Genomic DNA, 10,702 nt, shown 5'->3' with positions numbered 1-10,702 from the left:
ACTTTTCGCATTGAATACTGCCCAATGTCAGATTCATGACAACCTCTGTGTTAGCAGCCGACCAGTTTCAATATCTCCAGATATCTTTCTCAAGGCATAGGTGTATGTTCAAACAGACCTCCAATTTATACCCCTATTCATTAAGGGCAGTGGCGTACCTAGATATTTGTAGGCCCCATTACAAAAATTTGTAAGGGCCCCCTATTTAGCAACTGATGGTGATAAATGTATGTAAAACATATTACTTAGACAGTAAAGATGGGCCCCCTTAAGCTCTGGGCCCTATAGCAGCTGCACCCCTTGCACCTATGGTAGTTATGCCCTTGATTAAGGGAATGGTTAGACCAGGGTTTCCTACCTGACCCTCCCTTTCATGGAGAAAATGCTCTGTTCCTGGACTTCCCTGGTAATGTAGGATTGCGAGCCTGTGGTGAAACGCCTTTCTTAGCTAACTAGCTCACCACAGGTGATGGCAATCATACCAGGAACAGAGAATTTTCTCCCTAAAGGAGAGGGTCAGGTAGGCAACCCTGGGTTAGACCTATTTCAAGACATAGAATTTCTATCCAGCTAATGCTAATCTTATCAGTAAGTATCCTCAGAACAAACATATTCACTCTAGAGTTTATTTTCTGCTGTTTCCCCAACAGGTGGATGATGTTCCACGTCTGTTGCGTGTTAATCGAGGGATGTGACTTCCGGTTTCCAGCTAAAGTGACGTTTGCGGGTCACTGCCGGAACGTTCGGTATGAGTTCCACCAGATATAAAAAATAGATCTGCAGTCTATGTGGAACAGGGATGCGGACAGGATCCCAGAGGTTAAAATGTCAATAGCCAAAATGCCGGCAAATGGCATCCTGGCAGTAAGGATCCTGACAGTATGTACTGGGCTTAGGCACTCTGGAAAGGGTTAGTGTGAGACTGTGGTGGGTGGAGATAGTGTTGGCTGCAGGAGGGAATGGTTAGGGTTAGGATGCAGGAGGGGAGGGTGGAATACGCCATGGGAGGGGTGGGTTAGGCTGCAGGAGGAGATGGTTAGGGTTAGGATGCAGGAGGGGAGGGTGGAATACACCCTGGGAAGGGTGGGTTAGGATGAAGGAGGGTAGGTTAGGAATACACTATGGGAGGGGTGGGTTAGGGGTAACGTTACAGTTTGAATACTGAGATCAGAATTTTGAATGTCGGGATTCCCCTGATGGCATTTCCAACGTGGGCTTTCAATTGCCAGGATATCTATACCATCCCCTGTAACCAGCTTTTACCTTATGGGGGGCAGTGTGCACTTAATATACCTCCTGCTTTTATTTTATTCCATGACATCTGGGCAGTATGGATGGTGGAATGGTTAGCATAAAGGCCCATACACACTGGGCGACTTTAAGCTGAAAATCGCTCAAAACAGCAGGTTTGAGTGGCTTTCAGCTCAAAGCCGCCCAGTGTGTATGCGCCGGTGATGAGCGGTGAGCGCTGCTGCATGCTCCCGCAACATCGCCGGGAAAGCTCCCACAACATACAAGCAGATGGTCTACGCAATGCCGTCCTCCCCCCTCCGTCGGTGCCGGGCAGGGGGAAAGCCGCTCAGTGTTTATGCGCTGAGCGACTTTCCCCGCAGAGATAAACGCTATCATTGCTGTCCATACATGCTGGGCATAGTCGCCCAGTGTGTATGAACCTTTACTGCCTCACAGTGCTGAGGTCATGGGTTCGATTACCACCATGGCTCTAACTGTGCAGAGTTTGTATATTCTCTCTACTTGCATGGGTTTCCTCCGGGTACTCCGGTTCCATCCCACAATCCAAAAATATACTGGTAGGCTAATTAGCTCCCAAAAATTAACCCTTTAATGTCTGTGTGTGTGTGTACATGTGGCAAGGAACATCGATTGTAAGCTCCACTGGGTCAGGGACTGATGTGAATGTTCAAATATTCTCTGTACAGCGCTGCGGCATACAGTATGTGTGCGCTATATACGAAACTGTTCATAAATAAATCTGTCAGTTGCTGCCCTGGCCTGTCGCCAGTCATGCCATCATAACTGTCCTGACATAACTTTCCCACAAAGCCTTTTCTCCTACAAGTATATCCTCTGTGCCTGCTGTGTACTGTATGTGAGCTATGAATAAATAAAAGACCACATTTAATAATGACCTACTGTAAATGGATGTTTCCTTCTCTACACCCCACCCCTTAGTCAGGGCCATGATCGTGCCTGTAGATAATTGTTACTATTATGAACATTCATTACTATTGTGACAGAATATTCCACAGCACTATACAACTGGGAAGAAACAGTAATGTAATTAGACCGAGGCTAGGTTTTCCAAGTGGAACCATACATTTTAAACAATAATAATAGTAAACGGAAAACCACACATTTTCAGCAATTAATGTTATTGCTGTTAAAATGTCATGGTCAAAGCCCTCTAGAATCAAGGTTTGCAAAAGCAGCCACTGAGAGATTATAGAAAGTGAGAGATTTGGTAAGAAATCTCCATTTGTTTTAAAGTAGCAATCATCATCAAAAATCAAACTGGTTTTGCAGTGTAAATGATTGCCGCTTTAAAAAAAAACCTGGAGATTTCTTACCAAATCTCTCACTTTCTGATTCTCTCATCCTATTACATTTCACCCCAAGTGTGTTAACAAAATTGCTTGCTGTAAGAGATAAACTGTTAAGATAACAAGTATAGTGATTTCTAATGAATTAATCACATTTAGGGATTCCAGAAAAATGTTATAACTAATTTATATAAATAAAGTCCCTGGGACTTTTGGATTACCAGGCTACGATCACCAGATCCTGGTATTAGTTTGGGTTTGAGATTTAAAAATAAAATAAGAAAAAAAAAATGGTGTAAAGAAAAAAAATATATTATTAAACAACTCAAGGGGGGTATTCAATCCTGGGTCAGGACTGTCGATCCATCCCGACAGCCGTGACTCTGGCCTGTTTTAGTATTGGTCGACAGCATATCGCCAGGCGGGATTCAATGGCCCGTCTGCCAATCGGCGAAAAGGGGGTGTCCGCGTAAATGGCCGTGGATTGTCCAGAGTCACCTGCGATCACGACAATTCACGGTGTTATCTGCAAAATGGGCCCGACAGCTTTTCAAGTCAGGCCCGGTCTGTCGATCTGCCTCTTCAATGCTGTTGGGAAAGACAGCATTGAATAGACGCCCGCAGCTATTTCCCCTGTCGAAAATAAACAAATGCCAGATGGGTAAATCAGGCGCAGTTTTGATATATATATATATACAAAATAGGTTGAATCTATATAGAGGTATAACTCCAATCCACAGCTTAGGTGCTGCTCCCAAAAAAGACTAATGAGTCTTTCTGGTGAAGCAAAATACAACAAAAATAAAGAGAGCGCACTGTGTTGATCTTTGTTATTAATTTTTACTTAATAATTATTTTTAATACAGTAAATACACATAAAAATACAAAATTATAAAATACATACATATACACGTTTAAAAGAAATTTAATTTTAATTCCGACTAGCACCACTTTTGGCCCATATTATAGTTATGATTGCCAACCATATAAAGTGTTCCAAAATGATGATTGGTAGAGTAGATAGCTCTTTGAATTAAGGGTATTGTAGTAAACCGGTTTATTTAAGAAGCAATGTTTATATGAGTATATATTACCGGCTGATGTTTTGATGATGAGGGCGGCAGAGATCAGATAGCTGCGTGTCTGCTACCACCGGTGTTGCTCCGATGGACTGGGAGCCGGTAGCCGGGAGCAGGCACTCCTGAAGCAGGTTGTGGCTGGTCTGCTCTCAACCAGCGTAGCCCCGATGTTGTCGAAAATACCTGTGAGGTAGTGCTGACATCCATTCACTGTGTGGAAGCAAGTGGAGAAATGGCACAGGACCACAGGAGGGGTGTGTTATGAAATTTTTTTTTGTTTACATTTTCTTCCAGTGAATGGGTGTCGAGGGGCCACAAATGCATTGTTTTGCCCAGGGCCCACAATGCTGTTAAGATGGTTTGTTATCATCTTACACTTTATTACCACTTACTAGGCTTAAGGCCCCCATACATTATGCGATTTGGGCACGATTTTGCCCGATTCAGATGAATCTGGGGGGTGAAATCGTCCCAAATCGCATATGGAGACATCCCCTCCGTCCCGATGCGCGGCCCCGTGTGCATCGGATCGGAGTTGGGAGGTCGGACGGGCTGCACATAAGATTTGCTAAATCTTATGTGCTGCCCGGAGCCGTGCTCCCCCGCAACAGAGGACCTACCAGAGCCGGGCGGAGGGATCAGGCGCAGGGAGCCGGGCAGAGGAGGAAGCCGCTGCCATCAGCAGGAGCAGGGGGGGCGGCGCCGAGTACCAGGGATCCAGGCAGGAGAAGACGCCGCAGCGACAGCGCGAGTGGCTAGAGCAGCAGCAGAGCACTTCCAAAAAAAATATATATAGGTTTTTAAGCAGCGCTGACAGTGGAGGACACTTAATAGTTAAAAATAACAATTTATTACACAATTAGAAATCAATAAAAGCATATCCACATGATAATTAGGACAATGGGGCAAGTATTGGTAGGACCAAGTGGTGAGGGGGACCAAAGTATATAAGCTGCACTGATCCGTGGAAATGAGTCCCGATGGAATGCAGTCCAAGGATGGATTGTCCGGGATATCGTTGGAGGGATCGGTCCTGAAGGATGTTGGAGCAGGACCAATCTTAAACCTCAACCAGTATTGCGAAGGGTAATTCCAGTGCTGGTCTGTGGCTTCCAAATCGGGTATTGTTGGTATATCAACGGCAATCAGATGGATTAGCAGGAGGTGGTCCAAAATGACACTCAGAGTGACATTCTATGGGATGAGATCTACGTTTTTTGGCGTTAATTAGACCACAAAATGGCGATATCGCATTTTTCCATCAAAACGCAGATTTAATAGGATGCGCTAAGGGACAGAAATCGCATATTATGTGCGTTAAGGTATGCTGAGTAAAAATGCGAGATTAATTCACATTTTTATCGCATCCAGATGTTTTCGTACAGAAAAGTATACAAGTCGCTTATTTAATGCAATGCGCATTTGCACATGCACTTTTTAGGTGTCTAATTAGCGCACATATTTCAGACCAGGTTCTGTTTGGCGAAATAGGCAGAACGCTGCACAGATCGCAATGTTCTGTGCAGGGTTCTGCTGTAAAAAATAAAAAAAAGGGTTAAAATAAAAAAAAAACAAGCGCGGGGTCCCCCGCCAGAGTATAACCAGCCCCGGGCTCACTGAGCCGGTGCTGGTGACATAAAATTAGGGTCCCCGACAAATAGGGGTCCCCTTGATTTCATGAAACTAGCACCAGGCACAAGGTCCGGCGCTGGTTCACCAAAATACGGGGGAGAAAATGACTAGGGGTTCCCCGTATTTTAAGAACCAGCACCGGACACAACCAGCCAGCAGGGTAATGCCACAGCCGGGGGAAACTTATTATATAAGCTCCCGCGGCCAAAGCATTAACCCCCTGGCTGGTCAGCATGGGCAGGGGTCCTGGGGAAGTGGGGACCCCCCCAAATGAAGGGGTCCCCCCCCTCCAGGACTTACCAGCCCATGCTGATAGTCCGGGGCTGTCCCCGATGCCCCTGGGCGGTGGGCATCGGGCTGATGGCTTGTGTAAAAAAAAGAAAAACTATTGTTTTGTACTGGCGAACTATGAGTCCCAGCAAGCCTACCCCGCATGCTGGGACTTGGAGAACCACAAGTCCCAGCATGCGGGGCATAAAAGGGCCCGCTGGCACTTGTAGTTCTGCAGTACAAAAAATAGTTAACAAAAACACACTGACACACTGTAAAATAAAAGTTTAATACACACAAAACACACACACACACTGATACTTACCTACCTTGAGCCCGTAGGTCGGTCCCTGGATCCTGGGTCCGGGCTCCAGGGCAGAAGAGTCCGGTTCCGGGGCCTTGGTCCTGGTTCCGGGGCTGGTCCTGGGGTTCCGGGGCTCCTGGGCTGCAGAATCCGGGGTCCGGGATCCGAGGTAGTCCCCAGGGGTACCTAAGGAAGGAAATCCAACTCACCTGGTCCCCGGCGACGACCTCGGCATCCTCTCCATCTGGTACCCGGCTCGCAGGACTTTGACAGGCGCAGAGATGTTTCCTCCTCGGCGTCTCTAGACAGAATGATTTCTGGCCAATCAGGAGCCGAGAAAGTCGGCTCCTGATTGGCCAGAAATCATTCTGAATACAGACGCCGAGGAAGAAACATCTCTGCGCATCTAGAGCAGAGATGTTTCTTCCTCGGCGTCTGTATTCAGAATGATTTCTGGCCAATCAGGAGCCGACTTTCTCGGCTCCTGATTGGCCAGAAATCATTCTGTCTAGAGACGCCGAGGAGGAAACATCTCTGCGCCTGTCAAAGTCCTGCGAGCCGGGTACCAGATGGGAGCAGCGCTGTCACCGGAGAGGATGCCAAGGTCGTCGCCGGGGACCAGGTGAGTTGGATTTCCTTCCTTAGGTACCCCTGGGGACTACCTCGGATCCCGGACCCCGGATTCTGCAGCCCAGGAGCCCCGGAACCCCAGGACCAGCCCCGGAACCAGGACCAAGGCCCCGGAACCGGACTCTTCTGCCCTGGAGCCCCGGAGCCCGGACCCAGGGACTGACCTACGGGCTCAAGGTAGGTAAGTATCAGTGTGTGTGTGTGTGTGTTTTGTGTGTATTAAACTTTTATTTTACAGTGTGTCAGTGTGTTTTTGTTAACTATTTTTTGTACTGCAGAACTACAAGTGCCAGCGGGCCCTTTTATGCCCCGCATGCTGGGACTTGTGGTTCTCCAAGTCCCAGCATGCGGGGTAGGCTTGCTGGGACTCATAGTTCGCCAGTACAAAACAATAGTTTTTATTCTTTTTTTTACACAAGCCATCACCCCGATGCCCACCGCCCAGGGGCATCGGGGACAGCCCCGGACTATCAGCATGGGCTGGTAAGTCCTGGAGGGGGGGGACCCCTTCATTTGGGGGGGGGTCCCCACTTCCCCAGGACCCCTGCCCATGCTGACCAGCCAGGGGGTTAATGCTTTGGCCGCGGGAGCTTATATAATAAGTTTCCCCCGGCTGTGGCATTACCCTGCTGGCTGGTTGTGTCCGGTGCTGGTTCTTAAAATACGGGGGACCCCTAGTCATTTTGTCCCCTGTATTTTGGGAACCAGTGCCGGACCTTGAGCCTGGTGCTGGTTTCATGAAATCAAGGGGACCCCTATTTGTCGGGGACCCTGATTTTATGTCACCAGCATCGGCTCAGTGAGCCCGGGGCTGGTTATGCTCGGGCGGGGGACCCCGCGCTCGTTTTTTTTTATTTTTTTTGCGCTTTCCTGAAAACGTGCGATTTTCAGACATGAAGATCGCACATTTTCAGGACTAAAGACAGCGCACCAATTCGCCGCAAATCGCACCACTTCGCACTTTTCAGCCTCAAAAACGCATCACATTAAATATGCGAATTTTGACAGAAAAGTGCGATTTTCAAAAGTGCGATTTGCGGCGATGTGGTGCGCAAATAAAACATGTGCATTTAAGTCACACCATAGAATGTCACCCTCAGGGTCCAAACCAGGTGCCCCCCCTGGTTTGGACCCTGAGTGTCATTTTGGACTACCTCCTGCTAATCCATCTGATTGCCGTTGATATACCAACAATACCCGATTCGGAAGCCACAGACCAGCACTGGAATTACCCTTCGCAATACTGGTTGAGGTTTAAGATTGGTCCTGCTCAAACATCCTTCAGGACCGATCCCTCCAGCAATATCCATCCTTGGACTGTATTCCATCGGGACTCATTTCCACGGATCAGTGCAGGTTATATACTTTGGTCCCCCTCACCACTTGGTCCTACCAATACTTGCCCCATTGTCCTAATTATCATGTGGATATGCTTTTATTGATTTCTAATTGTGTAATAAATTGTTATTTTTTTTTTTTTTTAAATATATTTTTATTAAGGAAAATCAAGTCATATATGGTACAACGATATTGACAGTAAATGACATATCAATTTTCAATTGACAGAAGTAACAAGAGAGAGCTATACATAGTAAAGGCATAAATTGTTATTTTTAACTATTAAGTGTCCTCCACTGTCAGCGCTGCTTAAAAACCTATATTTTTTTGCATATCTTAAGGGTTTGACCTTCCCCTTATTCAAGCAGCTGCTTTTAGGAAAACAGCTTGAGTAATAGCGCTCAATCCCTCAACCTAGGTTGAATCTTTCTGCTTCCAAAAAAAAAAAAGCCCATACAAACACATAGGAAGCCATTGATTGGCTGAGACCTCTCCAATCAATGGCTTCCTATGCATTTGTATGGGCTTTTGTAAGTGCTCTGCTGCTCCCGCCACTCGCGTCTTCTCCTGCCCCGCTCCCTGGTACTCTGCGCCGCCCCCCCCCCCCTGCTCCCTGCCCAGCAGCTTCTTGCCCGGATTCCTGCGCCCCCCCCCCCCCCCCCCCGCTGGACGCGGGCATATCTCCGCTGCTGTCCCCCCTGCGATTTATCACATGCAAAACTTGGCACATGAAGTGCCATGGCATGTAATCCCTCCCGGGGAGCTGCTGGGACAATCGGGTCCTACTTGTCCTTATAACAAGTCGGACAAATGTATGGGGGAGCCTAACTACATTTGCTCCACTGTCTCTTCCTGTTGCCCTTTACCTCGCCCCATTACCCGCTGTTACCTGCTGCCTTTCCTCATAACCCTCTTTCTCTCCTCTATGTCTACTGCCTCTCCATGTCACCCTGTGCCTCTACCTGCATGGGAAGTATTATGCACTGCGGATGTGATACATCCCTTCACTTATCACGTACATATGAGTGTTAAGGGACCCATTTATTATATTATATTTTGGCTACATTTTCAGGGTTTAGCCACAAATATTAAGAACAGGTTGAGTATCCCTTATCCAAATATCCGTTATCCAAATTATTCCGAAAACCTCCAAAATGTACTTTCTTTTTTTATTTTTTGCTAAAAACCTACTAGGGACATCTGTAACTGGCACTACTGGGGAAATAACATGTAACGGACACTAAATATGTGCAAGGACATGATTGCTTGTCATTCAAATTCAGTGTCTGAGATTGTACAAAAACTTTGTTTCATGTTTTAAAACCTTGTTTCATGCACAAAAAAAATATATTGGTACTTGTTTCCTAGCACGGCGCCCATCGGGTCCCATCGCATACCTTAACTTAAGGTATGCGATGGGACCCGACCGACCCAAAAAATGTAAAATTGGGTCGATTGCATGCCATTATAATGGCATGCGATGCGACCGACCCTATTTTAATCATTGTAAGCATTGTATGTAATGTTAAATTCCTATGTAAAATCGGGTCCGTCGCGATGCGACCAATGCGATGGACCCGATTTCACATAGGAACCAAAGTGAAATGGCCCCCATACCCGATTTTTGATTGTATACCCACCCTGATGGGTAATTTGTATGTCAAATGCCCCCCCCATTGTTAACGCCACTCCACGATGAACGCCAACCCGAAGCGTGGAGAGTGCAGCGAGTCCGCGAGGGGCGGCAGTACGCGTCCTCCGACCTTTTCATACCCCCACACTATATAAAATCAACTCCACGCTGACGTGTATAGTGGGGGTATGAAAAGGTCGGAGGACGCGTACCGCCGCCCCTCGCGGGCTTGCCGCGCTTCGGGTTGGCGTTCATCGTGGGGTGGCGTTAACAATGGGGGGCATTTGAAATATAATTTACCATTAGGGTGGGTATACAATAAAAAATTGGGTCTGGGGGGTATTTAACATTGGGTCCAATGTAAAATCGGGTCTCAGGGACCATTTTACATTGATTCCAATGTAAAAATCGGGTCGGTCGCGTTGCATCGCATGCGATGGACCCGATTTTTTTCAACCCAATGGCTTACAATTATAATCGGTGGCGCCGTGCTAGTAAACAAGTACCAATATAGTTGTGTGCATTTCATGTGTTTGTACATAATAAATGCAAGATCCCTCATTCAAAGATAAAAATATTCAAAAATACGGAATAATCTGTTATCCAAAATTCTTCTGGTCCTGAGCATTTTGGATAAGGGATTCTCAACCTGCATCACCAGAATGTATATAGGAGGGACCACTCAACATCCGGCAGCTACGCAGGGGGTCATGGGGCCTATGGGCTACAGACCAGGCTACTGACCAGGTCAGTGAGAACCGAGCATGGGCAGACCCACAGCACCCAGCGAAGCAGAGCACAGCGGCGGGCTACTTTCAGAGGTCCTATCCCTGCATCTGCAAGTTGATACATTCAACCGAAAGGCTCGCATATTGCAATACAATCCTGGGCGGTAAATGCTGCCCAGATCACATTGCGTTTGTGGTCCAATAATAAATGGGCCCCTAAGTATGCTGTAAATAGAAATTAAAATAAAGTCACAAGTTGAGTATGACACATTTCAGGTTTGGTGTATCTGGCCCCATGTCACCCACTACCTTGTGACATGGGGCCCATTTACTATGTGATCTGGGCAGGATCTACCCACCAGGATCGCATTGCAATATGCAATCCTAACAGGCAAATTTAAGTAAGGGCAGAGGCAGGGACAAGGGCTCTGAAGCCTGTCCCTGCAAACTGCTCATCTGGGGGCCGGGGGGTATTACACATGCACGTTCAGCGCTGACCCCCCTGCCTCGCTGCAGGTGCGTTAAGT

Source organism: Crinia signifera, chromosome 2 (assembly GCF_055691185.1).
Source record: "Crinia signifera chromosome 2, ASM5569118v1, whole genome shotgun sequence".
In the NCBI taxonomy this organism is placed as follows: Eukaryota; Metazoa; Chordata; class Amphibia; order Anura; family Myobatrachidae; genus Crinia; species Crinia signifera.
Note: the sequence above shows the minus strand (reverse complement) of the source record.